The following is a 15,411-nucleotide window of genomic DNA, read 5'->3' on the forward strand; positions in this document are numbered from 1 at the left end:
ATCTGTAAAAATAGATATTGGAACCCCATAGAGTCGCACTATCTCTTTGACATAAAGCTTTGCATAATCTTCTGCTGCGTATGTAGTTCTGACCAGTAGGAAATGAGCTGACTTCATAAGTTTGTCCATAATTACCCATATAGAATCATACTTACGTTGAGAATGAGGTAAGCCTGCGATGAAATCCATATTGATCACTTCCCAATTTTAAGTTGGAATTTCTATAGCTTGCAACAACCCGTCGGGCTTTTGATGCTCAATTTTCACTTGCTGACAATTAGGACATTCGGCCACGAATTCCGTTATGTCTTTCTTCATTCCATTCCACCAATATATGGATTTAAGATCATGGTACATTTTCGTTGCTTTGGGGTGAACAAAATAATGGGAACAATGGGCTTCTTTTAAAATCTGATGACGTAACCCTGCAACATCGGGAACACACAACCTACCTTAACATTGGAGAACTCCATCTCCAGAGATCTGGAAGGATGACTTTTTCTTCTGAGGAAGTGTATTTCTGTGAAGAACTAATATAGGATCCTCGTACTTGTGCTCTTTCACTTCAACCACTAGCGACAAGACGGCTGAATTCTGAATGGTAGCTCTCATATTGCTTGAGTCCATTACCCGAACTCCTAGGCTAGCTAGCTGCTGGAGCTCATGAGCTAACTCTCTTTTATCCGGCTGACCATCACATAAACTTCCCATAGATCTACGGCTAAGAGCATCAGCCACAACGTTCGCCTTCCCGGGGTGATATAGGATTTTAACATCGTAATCTTTCAACAACTCCAACCATCACCTTTGCCGTAAATTCAACACTTTTTGCTTGAAAATGTACTGAAGGCTGTTATGATCCGTATAGATATCAACATGAACACCATACAAGTAGTGTCTCCACATCTTCAATGCATGAATCACCGTAGCCAACTCAAGATCATGGGTTGGATAATTTTTCTCGTGTTTTCGTAATTGCCTTGAAGCATAAGCAATCACCTTACCATGCTGCATCAACACAGATCCTAACCCAACGCCTGAAGTATCACAATAGACAACATAGCCTCCCGATCCTTCTAGAAGTGTCAGGACCGGGCCAACGTTAATCTATTTTTTAACTCCTAAAAATTGCATTCACAAGCATCCGTCCATTGAAATTCAGCTGCCTTCTGAGTTAGCTTCGTCAATGGTGTAGAAATAGAAGAAAAACCTTCCATAAATCGTCTGTAATAACCTGCCAAACCCAGAAAACTATGAACCTCCGTAGGTGTTGTAGGCCTTGGCCAAGTCTTCACAGCCTCGGCCAAGTCTTCACAGCCTCAATCTTCGGGGTATCCACTTGAATACCATCTGTTGAAATAACATGACCCAAAAAGGTCACCGAATTCAACCAAAACTCACACTTTGAAAACTTTGCAAATAGCTCTTGAGCCTGAAGAACTCTAAGGACCGTACGTAAATGGTCTGCATGTTCTGCCTCAGATCGAGAATATAGCATGATATCATCAATGAACACGATCACAAACAAATCTAGAAAAGGTCTAAAAACATTGTTCATCAAATCCATGAATACTTTCTGTGCATTACTTAGCCCAAATGACATTACCCGGAACTCGAAATGACCATATCTTGTTCTGAAGGTCGTTTTAGGAATATCTTCCTCCCTAACTCTCACCTGATGATTCCCGGACCTCAAATCTATTTTTGAAAACCATTTGGCTCCCTGAAATCGATCAAATAAATCATCAATCCTTGGAAGCAGATATTTATTCTTGATCGTCACCTTATTCAGTTGCCTATAATCAATACACATTCGCAACGATCTATCTTTCTTCCTTACAAACAACACGGGTGCTCCCGACGGGGAAGAACTAGGCCTAATAAAGCCTTTTTCAAGCAAGTCCTTCAATTGCTCTTTCAACTCTTTCAATTCTGCGGGAGCTATTCTATAAGGAGGAACAAATATTAGCATGGTATCCAGTAGCACATCAATAGGAAAATCAATCTCCCGCTCTGGGGGAAGGCCTGGAAGCTCATCCGGGAATACATCCGGAAACTCATTCACTACGGGTACACACTGAAGAGTCGGCGATTTGGCTTCTATATCTTGAACCCGGACTAAATGATAAATACAACCTTTAGCAATACTTTTCCTTGCCTTGAGATAGGAAATAAACCTACCTCTCGGAGAAGCTATATTTCCCTTCCATTCCAAAACTGGTTCTCTCAAAAACTGGAAGCGAACCATTTTTGTTCTACAATCGACATTGGCATAGCAAGAAGCCAACCAATCCATGTCTATGATAATATTAAAATCAACCATTTTTTACTCACATAAATCAACCATGGTACGATGATCACAAATCACCACTACACAATTTCTATATACTCGGCTAGCTATTACCGGATCACAAACAGGCGTCGATACCTCAAAAGGTTTGATTGATTTTGGTGCACCCCAAATTGACCAGCAATATAAGGAGTAACATATGACAATGTGGAGCCCGGATCTATCAATACATATACATAAAGATAAAATACCGATAATATACCTGTAACAACATCAGGGGAGGACTCAAGATCCTGCCGTCCAACCAGTGCGTAAATATGGTGCTGACGACCACTCGAACTGGGAGCTCCTCCTCTACATCTACCATGACTAACTAGTGTATGTGAGCTTTGCCCCGGAGGGCGTATAGATAATGAAGACTCAGCTGCTGACCCTGTGGCCTGAACCGTACCTCTAGTACCTCTCGAAGGGCAATCACGCATGATATGGCCTGGCCGACCCCATGCATAGCAAACATCTGAACCTAATTGACACTGGCCCTAATGTAACTTCCCACAGTGAGAACATCGTGGTATGGGTGGCCTTGCCTTGCACGAGTTGCCTCTGTAATAAGAACCTAAAGCCCTAACATTCTGACAGCCCGAAGTGAATAGATCTATCAAATCTTTGGCCCGTAAACCATAGAGGCGCACTAGTCATGGAATGGCCTGAATGCCCAGAAACCTATTGTCTTTGCCTTCCTGTAAACTCACTAGTCGGACCCGCAGATCTAGCCCTCTTGCTATAACCACTATCATGCTCACGCTCACTTCTTTGCTGTTGTTTGCTTTCCTCCAAATTTCTGGGCATGGTCCTGAATGCGAGAAATGTCCATATTGTCCTGAAGTGATGCAGTCAAGCAATTATCCATCGAATGTGGCCCTAAGCCACTCACAAACCGGTGTATTCGATCACCCATATCTGCTACCATGGCCGGAGCATACCTAGCCAAAGAATTGAAGCAGAGACTATACTCTAAGGCACTCATACTTCCTTGCCTAAGATTCAAGAACTTGTCGGCTCTAGCCCGCCAAACCTCTGGGGCAAATAGTGTCGGAGGAAAGCATCAATAAATTCTTGCCATTCTGGGGGAGGTGCATTGACTCCCCTAGAAGTCATCCAAACCGTATAAAAATGAAGCGCAACATCCCACAATCTATAGGATGATAACTCTACCGATTCAACGTCTGAGGCATGCATTAACCGAAGTGTCTTCAACATTCCACGTACAAAGCTTTGAGGGTCCTCATCCGGCTTTGACCCGAAGAATTTCGGAGGATTCAAGCTAATAAAATCACGGGCTTTTCCACTAACCGCCCTATCACCATGACCCATACCCTGCCACTGGGCCTGAGCAGCAACTAATTGAGTCAACAAATGAATGGCCTCTTTCATCTCTTGGCCCGTAGCATCAGGTGGGGGAACTGGGGGTACTGGAGCTGATGTTGAGGCACCCTCATGCTCATCTGAAATAGGCAACGAGTGAGAGGACCGAGATGGAACCTCATTCAGGGGCTCACCCCCCTTTATATCTGTCGGTGGCACTATCTCAATTCGTCTTTCTGCCACTGTCTTTCCCTTTTGGGCAGCTGTAGCTTTTCTCTTTACAGGCATCTCTGAAATACATAACACAGGGTTAAGGAAAAAGAAATTCTTATATCATAGCTCTATCGCACAATCTATGAAGAAAGAAGGTCATTCATTCCTAAATGCCCGCAGCATCCTGTTTATAAGTGTGGCGTGCAACACACCCATAAACAAGACTCTACTGGACATGGATCGTAGATACACCCTAGGACGGAATTGCTCTGATATCGCTTTTATCACGACCCAAACGGAGGGTCATAGCCCACCGGGCACCTCTCGTTATACTTCCATAATCATATCTAGGCGAGCCACATGGCCTACTTATAATCTTTGTACATCAATAATACATGTTTCATCGGGCTATGGCACTTCTATAACAACATCAACAACAATGCCAATATATATATATATACAAAAGATGATATACAAAATATGAGCCGACAAGGCTAAGAAACATCTAGCTACACACAACTGTCTACGAGCCTCTTGAAAGAGTATGTAACATCATAAAGACGGGACAGGGCCCCGCCATTGTCACGACCCAACCCCATGGGCCGTGACTAGTGCCCGAACTAGACACTTATACGAACCTGTAAAATATAATCAAACTTGAAACTAAGGACAATATGGAAACTTATAAAAAAAAAACGAACGAAGGATTCACAGCGCCATATATCATAAACATTTCTCCCCTGGAGTCACGGCTAACCACAACATAACAATAACACAATACGCAAGCCGACAAGGCTGCCACTGTACACGGGGATATCCAAAGCAAACCATATAGACACAGCTGACCAAAACCTATATACAACCCACACATGTCTACAGACCTCTAAGAGTATAAAAGTGAAATATGACGGGACAGGGCCCTGCCATACCCCTGGACATATACATAAGTCTATATCAAAAGATTTGTACCAAAATAGTCTAGGCTCCGGAACAATGGAGCTCTCCAAACAGCTGAGCAGGAGTCCTAAGCTGGAGGATCACCAAATCGAGTATCTGTACCTGTGGGCATGATACGCATCCCCCCGAAGAAAGGGGGTCAGTACGAGATATGTACAGAGTATATAAAGCATGAAATACAGTAAAGAGAATCATAACTAAATAGAAGATTGCAGAAGGCAAGTATGATAATCAGAGATACCAATGCACCTGTGCCTTACGAGATAAGAATCATGCATGTTTATACCATATACCATATCCGGCCCATTATGGGACTCGGTGAATAAAGTCATCATATACCATACTCGGCGCCATAATCACATCATCATCGTCATATATATATATATATATATACCGTACCCGGCCCTCTAGTGAGGGACTCGGTGAACAATACAGTGAAACTGTGCACGAAAACATACCCGGCCCGGGACTCGGCGAAAGATATATTAACAGCATGAACGAGCAGAGTAGTGAGCAACCATATACAAACTAAATCATCATCTGAGATTCAATAGAATAGGTAGAATGAACTAATACTTGAGCATCAAAGATAACAATCATATCAAGTACCCCTCAAATGTCACTATGGATTATATCAAATAGAACTTCAAGAATCATAGACACGTATCAAGATAATATGAAATAGGTTCTGGATATCAAGAACATTAGCCATCCTAGTGTCTCTAAGAATAAGAGTTTCTTTGGAGTCATATGCTCGTCGTCTATTTGTTTCATAAAGATCATGCCAAAAAGAAAGAAAGGTTAGCTTTACATACCTGTTATAGATCAACCGTAACCAAGCTTGCTTCGTCGCCCCTTTAGCCTATTAATATGAGAGTGACACTATTGTTAATAAACTACGACTTCCCAAACTTATAAATCTACAACCAATCACTTATGGGAATCGCTTCTTAGTTCATACTTCTTGATTAGTATTTTAATTAGTTAAGAACTTAATGGAAATCGGGCAGCATTTCCTTTATATAACTTGCCTATCCCGAACTTCCAATTAATCTCCGATTATCACAACAATACCAACAACAACGATAACAGAAATAATCATATCAAATCCTTAAAATCCAGCCCATAAACAACCCAATAACCTCTCTTAATCCTTTTTCAATCCAAATCATTAACATCTAAAACTATACACCAAACAGACCAACATACGCTTCGTATACGATACTTAGACACTTATTTCTTCCAAATTTATGAGCCAAATCAACAATAACATGACAACCACACCAATTACTCGTACACAAGAAAACTATCTTAGTATCATAATAAGTTCTAAAACAGACTATAAAATATATACAAGTTCTAGCATGATTTATACTTTCCTTTCACAAATTCCACATCCCTTCAAATTGTACAAAGACCACACCAACTATAGAACATGTAGGAGGGAATAAACCTTACAATAACATGCCCCAAGCAACCCATCAACTACAACAAGAACAGCCCCTAACCTCATGAACGTCTAATCCAATTCATATCTCAGCAATTCCATATAAACAACTACAACTTTAATTATCATGATTCCTTCACTTTTAATACATAATCAATGACACCAACAACAATCAAACTCGATTAAATTGAAACAACTCCAATTCAGCCCAACTTACAATACCAACGAATTCATGCAATTTTCTTACTTCCAATTTCGCCTAATACAAACTAATCTTTCCATTACAACATCATTAACTCCAATTACATTACAAGAAGAAGAAATATTACCTCGAATTAGTTAGGACAGATCCTACAATCACTTGCACCAATTGCACCACTTCTTCTTTTTCAATCTAAATCCCAAGGTTGCTACCTCTTTGAATGTGTAGAACACTTTTTAGAATTTTTTTTGCTATCAAAATCTTGAGCCTTATTGTGGACTGCCATGGCCGTGAGCTGCCATGGTTGTGCTATGAAGTTTTCCTTTCAAGAAATTGTGAAGATGAAGCTGTAACTTCATGAGTCATTAAATGACATATATATGCACTCAGCCATGTTGACACATGTCCCACTACGGCATGGACCAATCAGATTTGGCCATGTTGTAGTGGGGTCCATTCAACACACTAATTAGTTTAATTAACTATTAATCCCCACTTAACAATCTAATCATGGTTAATTAATCCCTAATCTCCACTTATATTTCTACACTAATTATAATTTACAAGCAAATCGTGCACTTATTAAAAATCGGGATTAAAAAGTCCTTGTCTCATATCTCAAAAATAATTTTGTCCTTGAACTTACGTCGATTAACTTACGAATAATCCAACGTACAAAAATACGGGGTATGACAGCCATGCCCATATATATATACACAAAAGAATTCTAACAACAGCAGCAGCTCTGAATTAAATGGAGCTCCTCTAAGCAGTCTCTGAATAAGAAGCCTAAGGATCAAGTCTATCTCCCTGTCCACCTGCGGGCATGACGCAGCGTCCACAAACAAAAGGAAGTCAGTACAAACAATGTACTGAGTATGTAAGGCATAAGCAGTAACATAATAATAGCATGAAGGATAACATGAGATAGAAAAGCCATGAGATAGGAGAGCCATTTATACCCCTAGCGACGTTCGTCATATTTACTTACCTTTTTCCTAATGGAAACCTGCCATTACATACACATACATATATAGTAGTACCATACCTGACCATAGAGGTTCGGTGTCACACATACCCGTCCATAGCAAGGCTCGGTGTTGTACATACCCAACTGCAATGGTGTGCGCGCAATAGATATCATACTCGGCCATATAAGCTCGGTGGTACATAATAGCCATTCATATATATATATATATATATATATATATATATATATATATGAGTACATAAGTATCATCAACATCATCATCATGACTATAACTTGCCTCAAAGGGTCAACTATCATAGGATGGAACCAATGATATCATGAGAGTGTCAGAAACTATGAGCTTTACTGATTCTAGGAATGAAGTCATCATGGAAGACATTATGGATTTCACGTGAACGTATACAACAATGGGATCATGCCTTAAGAAAGAAGGGCTAGCCTTACATACCTTTATGTCTTCTTTACTACTTAACGTTCACCTCCAAAGCTTGAGAAATATACATTTAAGAGGGTCTATACCAAGGTTAGGCTTCAAAGACACCCTTAAATTCAAACTAGTATAATTCATGAGCTAGCAAAAATTGGGCAGCATTTCCCCTATTTCATTTACTTCTACCAAATTCCAAAACAACTCCTAAACAACAATGACATTATTAACAATACAACACAACACCATATTTTCTTACATACAATACTTTCTCGACGTCATTAGTACCACCCAAAACAAGATTATACTCATAGCATGTTAAGAATCATAATTCAATTTAACTTATAGCTCACAATATCTTCAAGTTCATACTTGAACTCTATTCTCACTTTTCTTCCTTCAACCACATGGTACAACAATCAAACAACCTTAACCCTATGTGAAGGACGCAAAATCTTACCTTAATCACTTAAGAACAAGTCTTGGATTAACTTACTCCACTAAAGTGAAGTCTCCAACGCCAGCACCATAGGAAATCTTGAGTTCCACAAACCCTAGCAAGCTTTTTAGCAGTTGAATCTCTTGATATTGGCCTCTTGATCCTTGATCTCACTTTAGATTTGTGTTGATACGCTTGGAGGAAGGTTCTAGGGTTTTTAAGAGTTTGGAGAAAGTGGGAAATGAATTAAATGAGCTAAGGTTGGCCATATATGACAAAAAGAAATCTGGCCCGACCCGGATCTATGGCCAATTATACAGGTCGTACAAATTATACGGTCCGCATAAATGGACCGTATAATCCCACCAGAGGATCACCATTTTTTGGAATTGTTCTACGAAGGAGGTCAGCCAATTATACGGGTCGTATAAATTATACGGTCCATATGTTTGACCGTATAACCCACTTTTCCCTGAAACTTATTCTCATTGATTCGTTCAACCCCTAATCCTTATGGAACCTTATTGGCACTTGTATAACACTTCATTAACCATCTAAGGGGCCCTATATCTCCCCCTCAAGATATTACTAAACAAATTATAGCTCACTTGTTGCGAAACCTTCCCAAAAATGACTTACATTTCACTTCCTTCAACGAACTTAGTTTCGCCGCTTCATATGACTTCAAACTCTTATGGTACGTGCTCAAAGTTATCAGATACTCTCCTTAATCGCATAAGGACTTCACGTTCACCTTAATCTCACATTGATCTACTCACAATACAACAATTCAAAATCTCCGAGATGTAACACTCTACACCAAGCATGCATGAGAGTCCAATTAAAAGCTACAACTCTATCAGAGTGACGTAAGGTCGGTAACCTCCGATTTATATTATGGAGCAATCATCATCATTATATCTCACCTTGAAGCAACAATTATCATAAGGTGAGATCAACAACAATGAATAAAATCAAGAAAATCATGAAATAAACTCTATAATCTCATAATAGCATCAAAACCATAAGCTTTGGAATCTCTTGAATGGGATCATCATCATCATCATTATCATCATGGACCATATTTATCTTTAGCATCATAAGAAACTCAAAGAATCATGAACTTCTAGCTTTTGGGAATAAGGATGTTATGGCAAATACGTATAAGTTCATAAGAAAAGAATCATGCCTTTAGAAAGAAAGGGACAACCTTAACATACATTTTCAATCGCCTTAACTTTAACTATTTAACGATTATCCTCCTAAGCTCGTAAATCTACAATCAAAAGAATTCATATTATTATTAGGCTTATCGTCACATGCTTGTCTAAGCCTTCAAATTAAATCCTTTTAGAATCTGCCGAAATTCAGGCAGCATCTCCCTTGTATTATTTACTTCCTCCAAATTCCAAAACAACTCCCAAACATCATTAACGACATCAACCATAACATAATCAAGATACAACCTGACAAACGTATACAAATCCGTCCGAAATTTCCTTCGAAAATCAATCCATAAGCCAACAACATCAACATATCTATCTACTACCTTAAGGCCATGTTTTCCCTTACTTTAACCATTAAAATCCTCAAAAGAAACGACTTAACATTAAACTCAAGATAAAACATACCTTATAACTTGAAGAACTTCACCTCACACAATTCACCCTAAAGCTTATCCACCACAACTTCAATTAGAAGTACGAACAAGCTCCTTCCATGAATAGTTAAGGATTTTATGGCTTGATCTTCTCTTGATTTGATTTCGAATAGTTTGGAGTGATGGAGAGAGCTCATAGGGTCTAGAAGGTTTGATTTTTGTGAAAATATGAGCCCCAAATTCATGGCCCTTCTTTGATTCGTCGAGATTCGTTGTTAATCTTACAAACCCGAGCTTAATTTGATGTAGGAACTCCTAAATTTGCTATATGTTGGTGTAAGATTATTGGATGAATGTTAAGGGAGCTTCTAAAGAAGTGTGGAGATGAGAAATGGTGAAACATGAGGTGATTTAGATGACTTAAAAGGGTATATATAGTATTCCAATTCGGTTTGGGCTGATGGGCCGAAATTGGTAGGCTTTTTAAGTAGTTTATAGAATTTCCGCGTAGGTTCGTAGACTTCTAGCAGTCCATTTTAAAATTCTCATAACTCCCTACTCCAATGTCGTATTGACGAACGATTTGTTGCGTTAGAAACTACACTCGACAAACTTCATTTTAGGCTCTCGAAACACCTTAAAACTCCTAATATACCAGTAGATATACCTCTCTGAAGTTGACCTAAAATTCTTTCAAAAATTTTGCCAAATTTTTTTTCAAATTTTCGACAAACTTATTTTCTTCGATTTGCTTGATCCCTGAATCTTCTGAAACTTTCCATACATGATATTTATCATTAATTATACTTGATAAGGGTCATGTCCTTTGGTTCTAAGGCTATCCTTCCTAGTTACGACTTACGAGATCATAACTCATCCTTTACTTCATTGTTATGTACTTCCCATGGCTTGTACCTTTCAAACTTCACGGGATGTCTCCAATACTCCATTAATACGGTGAAAAACGTGGCGTGCTCATGCTCTGAAAGTGCGAGGTGTAACATCCTTCCCCCCTTTGAAACATTCGTCCTCGAATGTTGTAGCTTACGAGCTTACGATGATATCATTAATTTCTTGAAATGGTTGTCCTCCTTTAGTTCCTGATCTCCATGCTCTTATACTATGAGCTCATTAGTCTTCTTTCATATTCTCTCAATTCTTTATCGAACTCATTCATTAGTTATATATCCTCATGTTCTTATGTATGTACCCAGTGGTCAACTGATATCTAGTTACCGTCCTGGGACCTATTCTTTCCCATTAAGGTGGTCTTAACTCATGTTCTTTCCCATTAAGGTGGTCTTAACTCATGATTGCTACGGCTCCCGCCGATCTGTGAGTACTCTTAATTGTTGTACTTTTTTGCCTTGCTCCTTATTTCTCTACTAGTACACAAACTCTCTTGTTCAGATGGCACCCTTCCTTGCTTGCTTCTCTGGTGCTATTTTAGATTATTCCTTTTTGTACTAGTCGACTTTATATACATACCATATCATCTCCTTTTTAATTCCTTGGCCGGACTCCTTAATTCCTTACAATATCATCATAGTTCCACCTATGGTAGCACCCAGATGATTTGCAATAGCATTTCCTTGCTAGTGATTTATTACTCTCAGTGATTATTTTATTTCAAATTGTCCATCAAGACTTCTTTTCAAATTTATATTTGAACTTTTCCTTCAATTTCTTCTCCTCTGATCTTAACATAATTACAAAATAAACTCATAAACATGGGACTAAGGTAAAATCTTACTTAATCATAATTTCCTTTCAATACGAGTATGCTTTCTTCTTAAGTCCTTGATTTTCATGTACCGGTGATCATTTGAGACTTAAATTAGCCTCTATTCTTCTTTGGCTCCTTTTCGTTGTCCTTCCACCATTTTGTTGGCCATTTCATTATGGCGATTGTTTATATGGTTCTATGTCATACACTCTTACAGTTGATATAACCGGCAACTTGGAATTTCACGACTTACGAGGTATTTCCTAATCTCATGCAGGACTGCTGTCTTGCTATCCATATACACACTATCTCCCTTTCCTTTGAATATTATTGAACTTCCTATAAATATTCCTCTTTTAAAGCTTTCATCTCTTCTAGTGCTGTAAGTTCTTTTTTGTAGTCCTGATTGTCCCTTATACTTGCATTCAATCCATTCCCACTTTTTTTTTTCTTGAATTTGGGAATATTGTAATTCATCTCAGAACTGAATCTGTTCTTCCCCCTTTTTTAAGGATGTCCTCATATACCAGTAACATTCGAATATTAACCGTCTTTGGTAGTCATCTGGCTGACTTTAGTGGCCCTACAACTCCTCTATTCCATATAATGTTGGAGTTCCTTTCATCACATGGTTTAACTTATTTCCTTTTTGCTAACTGGATTCTTGTACTAAGTCAAATGTTTACACATATTAGATATAATTCAGATGCTTTCTTTATTGATCACCTCTTTCTTTCATAACTAATAGTCCCCTAGGCTAATGAATCAATGATGACACCGGAATTCGTTAGAATCCTTATGGAGTGTCCGACCTCCAGCCCTAATTTTCCTTCATCACTATCTTTTTACTAATATCCTTTTAGTTTCCAGTTCCGATTTATATCTATACTATACCATTAGAAGTTCATACCCTCTACTATTCATTCCCACGACTCATCCTTTCATTAGCTTAGCTCATATTGTCCCGTAGTTCTCTTAACTATTTTTTGCATCACAGACATGCATCATAGTCCTTCTAATATTCTGCCGGTTCCTCTTCTTATCATGAAATCTTCACGAAGTGCACCTTTTTCTTTCTCCTTGCGTCGAGTCCTCATCTTTCCTTATGATACTACAACTTGTTCATATTTATACATACACCTACTCCCCCTCCCCCCCCCCCCCCCCGGTACATTCATCCTATTTCCATTATGATCGAATTTTTGTACTCCTTATCAAGACTCTTATCCCATGTTACCAATGTTTTGCCTTTTGGCCAGACTTGTTAGCTTATTATCCTTCCTCTTGTCCTTGATGGCTACACAACTTCCTTTGCCAATTCATTAGTACAATTTTATTACTTTTGCCCTTAGGGTCTTTCTTGACTTCCCTTGCTCATAAAATCCTCTTCCCCACTTGCCATTCTACAGCATTGGCCCTGGAATTCATAGAATATTCTATTAGAAATATGAATCCTTTCTATTCCTAAGATCGCCTGTTTGGGGGGGTGGGGGATTTTCCGCTTTCTAAGTGAATGTATCAATATGGCTTTATATTTATCCTCTCAAATGTACCTTAAGAGTCAAAAATCCCTTGACACTTTTCATAAAATCTAATTATTCCCTCTCAGGTTATATCCATGTCCATCGTTATTATACTTCAATCCTGTTTATTAAGATCTATTTCCGGAATCTTCACATTCGTCTTTTATTCCATATTTCCATACTCTATCCTTCCTGCTTACTTACTTTAGAAATTTATCTGGATGGCTCTTCGCCTCTACCGTCGCCTTAACCCTTTTCTTGGAAACCTTACTTGACCCTTACTAGCAACATACTTCCCCTTGCTTACCCTTCTCCTCTTCTTATGACATCATAATCTTCTTACTCTTATACACATATTCTTCTTCTCCCTGATATTATTACATCATGATTATCCTACTTTAACATTCGGAGAAGACAATATCAACCTGCCCTGTAGCATTTGCTACCTTAACTTCAATACCCAGCTCAATCAATATCTTTAACATATTGTAAGATTGATCATAAGGGCACGCATAATATTTAATGTGACCACTCATGAGTTATTGTTTACATCGCTTATTAATACCTCACTTATGAAATATCCCAATACTATTTAAGATTGTCTTGTTTCCTTTATAATCGTATCTCCATTCCAAGTCCATTGTCTTATGCTATCAATGTCTACCTTTGTCCAACCTTACTAATTTATTAGACTTCTTCTTATTGTCGATGGTCACATAACTTCCTTTAACCAATTCATTAATGTACATTCTCTTACTTTCGTCCTCAAGGTCCTTCTAGATTTCCTTTGATCTTAAAGTGCTATTTTCCTTTTGCCAGTTTATAGTATGTGCCTAGAATCTGTAGAACATTCCACTATAAGTACAAACTCGTCATCAACCCGTCTGGATCTTATGTATATATATATATATATATATACATATAAACTTCTAGAGTAAAACTTTCCCCTACTCATTAACTTCTTTTCCCATATCAATATCTCCTCATTATCTCTTACTCACCAATCTATAAATCGTAATACTGCATTTGAGTTTTTAATGTCAACTTTCCCTATATCTTCAATAAATCTCAATTCTCCGAAATCTCGAATGCTCATTCCAGTTCCTTTAATTACTAATCATTTTTCCTCTCCAGGGTTCTTTCCTTAAATTAAATTAATATCATTCTAAAACTTCTCTTTGAAAGCATCTCATAATTGTGCATTCAATCATGACTTACCAAACATCTAATTGTCACATTTTCCCTTCATTCTTTCTCTATAGCATAGACATTCAAAAAATTCAATTTGTAAAAAATTTGGCAGAGTTTCCTCTATACTTCTTACTGCCTCATTCCTGCACACAGCCCAGAAAACATATCCAATGCCTCACAAGGTGATCACAAATACCCGTAACATCTAGCTCAAGTTCTTATATCAAAGTCTATCAATATCAATAAGGCAGGAAACATCGAAGATAAAAGAGCTCTCATTCCAGCAGCTTTGAGTGAAACTGCCTGTCCCAGAGGTGAAGGAGTGGAAAGGGGCAAGCGGCATCTAACAGGAGCGCAGAGAGATTCTTTTCATGACCCCGACAAGGGGCTACCTCTTAGTCCCTTTGGAGTAACAACTTCAATTCTCATCAATTACCTCATAGTGGCATAATCAACTGCTTATCCACAATCAAAACATTTAGGGTTAGAATCAGGGATATCACATCCTATAATTTAGCTCTACGGCACGATCTAAGATGAGAAGGAAGGGCCAGTGGTTCCTAAATGCCCTGCAGCCTCTTATTTATAAGTTTAGCGCCCTTCACACCCATAAAAAAAACTCTACTGGATACGGCTTGTAGACATACCCTAGGACAAACTACTCTGATACTACTTTTGTCACGACCCAACTGGAGGGCCATGACGGGCACCGGGAGCTAAACTACCGAGCACCTTCGAATATACGTCATCACTATTATTTCTAGGTGGACCACAAAGATAACTCATAGGTATAATACTCTGCAAGGGCATATATCACAAGATAGTGGCACATCTCTATATAATCGTCAACAACTGTGCCCATCATCACAAACCAACATGGCTGCCAAAATATTATCCGACAATATACACTGATAAGGTTATGGAACATCTAGCTACATACATCTGTCTACGAGCCTCTATATAGAATATAAGAATCCATAAAGACGGGGCAGGACTCTGCCACGCCCAAGTATACATATACACAACAGAGTAATACCAAC

The sequence above is a fragment of the Lycium barbarum genome, chromosome 6 (assembly GCF_019175385.1).
Source record: "Lycium barbarum isolate Lr01 chromosome 6, ASM1917538v2, whole genome shotgun sequence".
Taxonomy (NCBI): Eukaryota; Viridiplantae; Streptophyta; class Magnoliopsida; order Solanales; family Solanaceae; genus Lycium; species Lycium barbarum.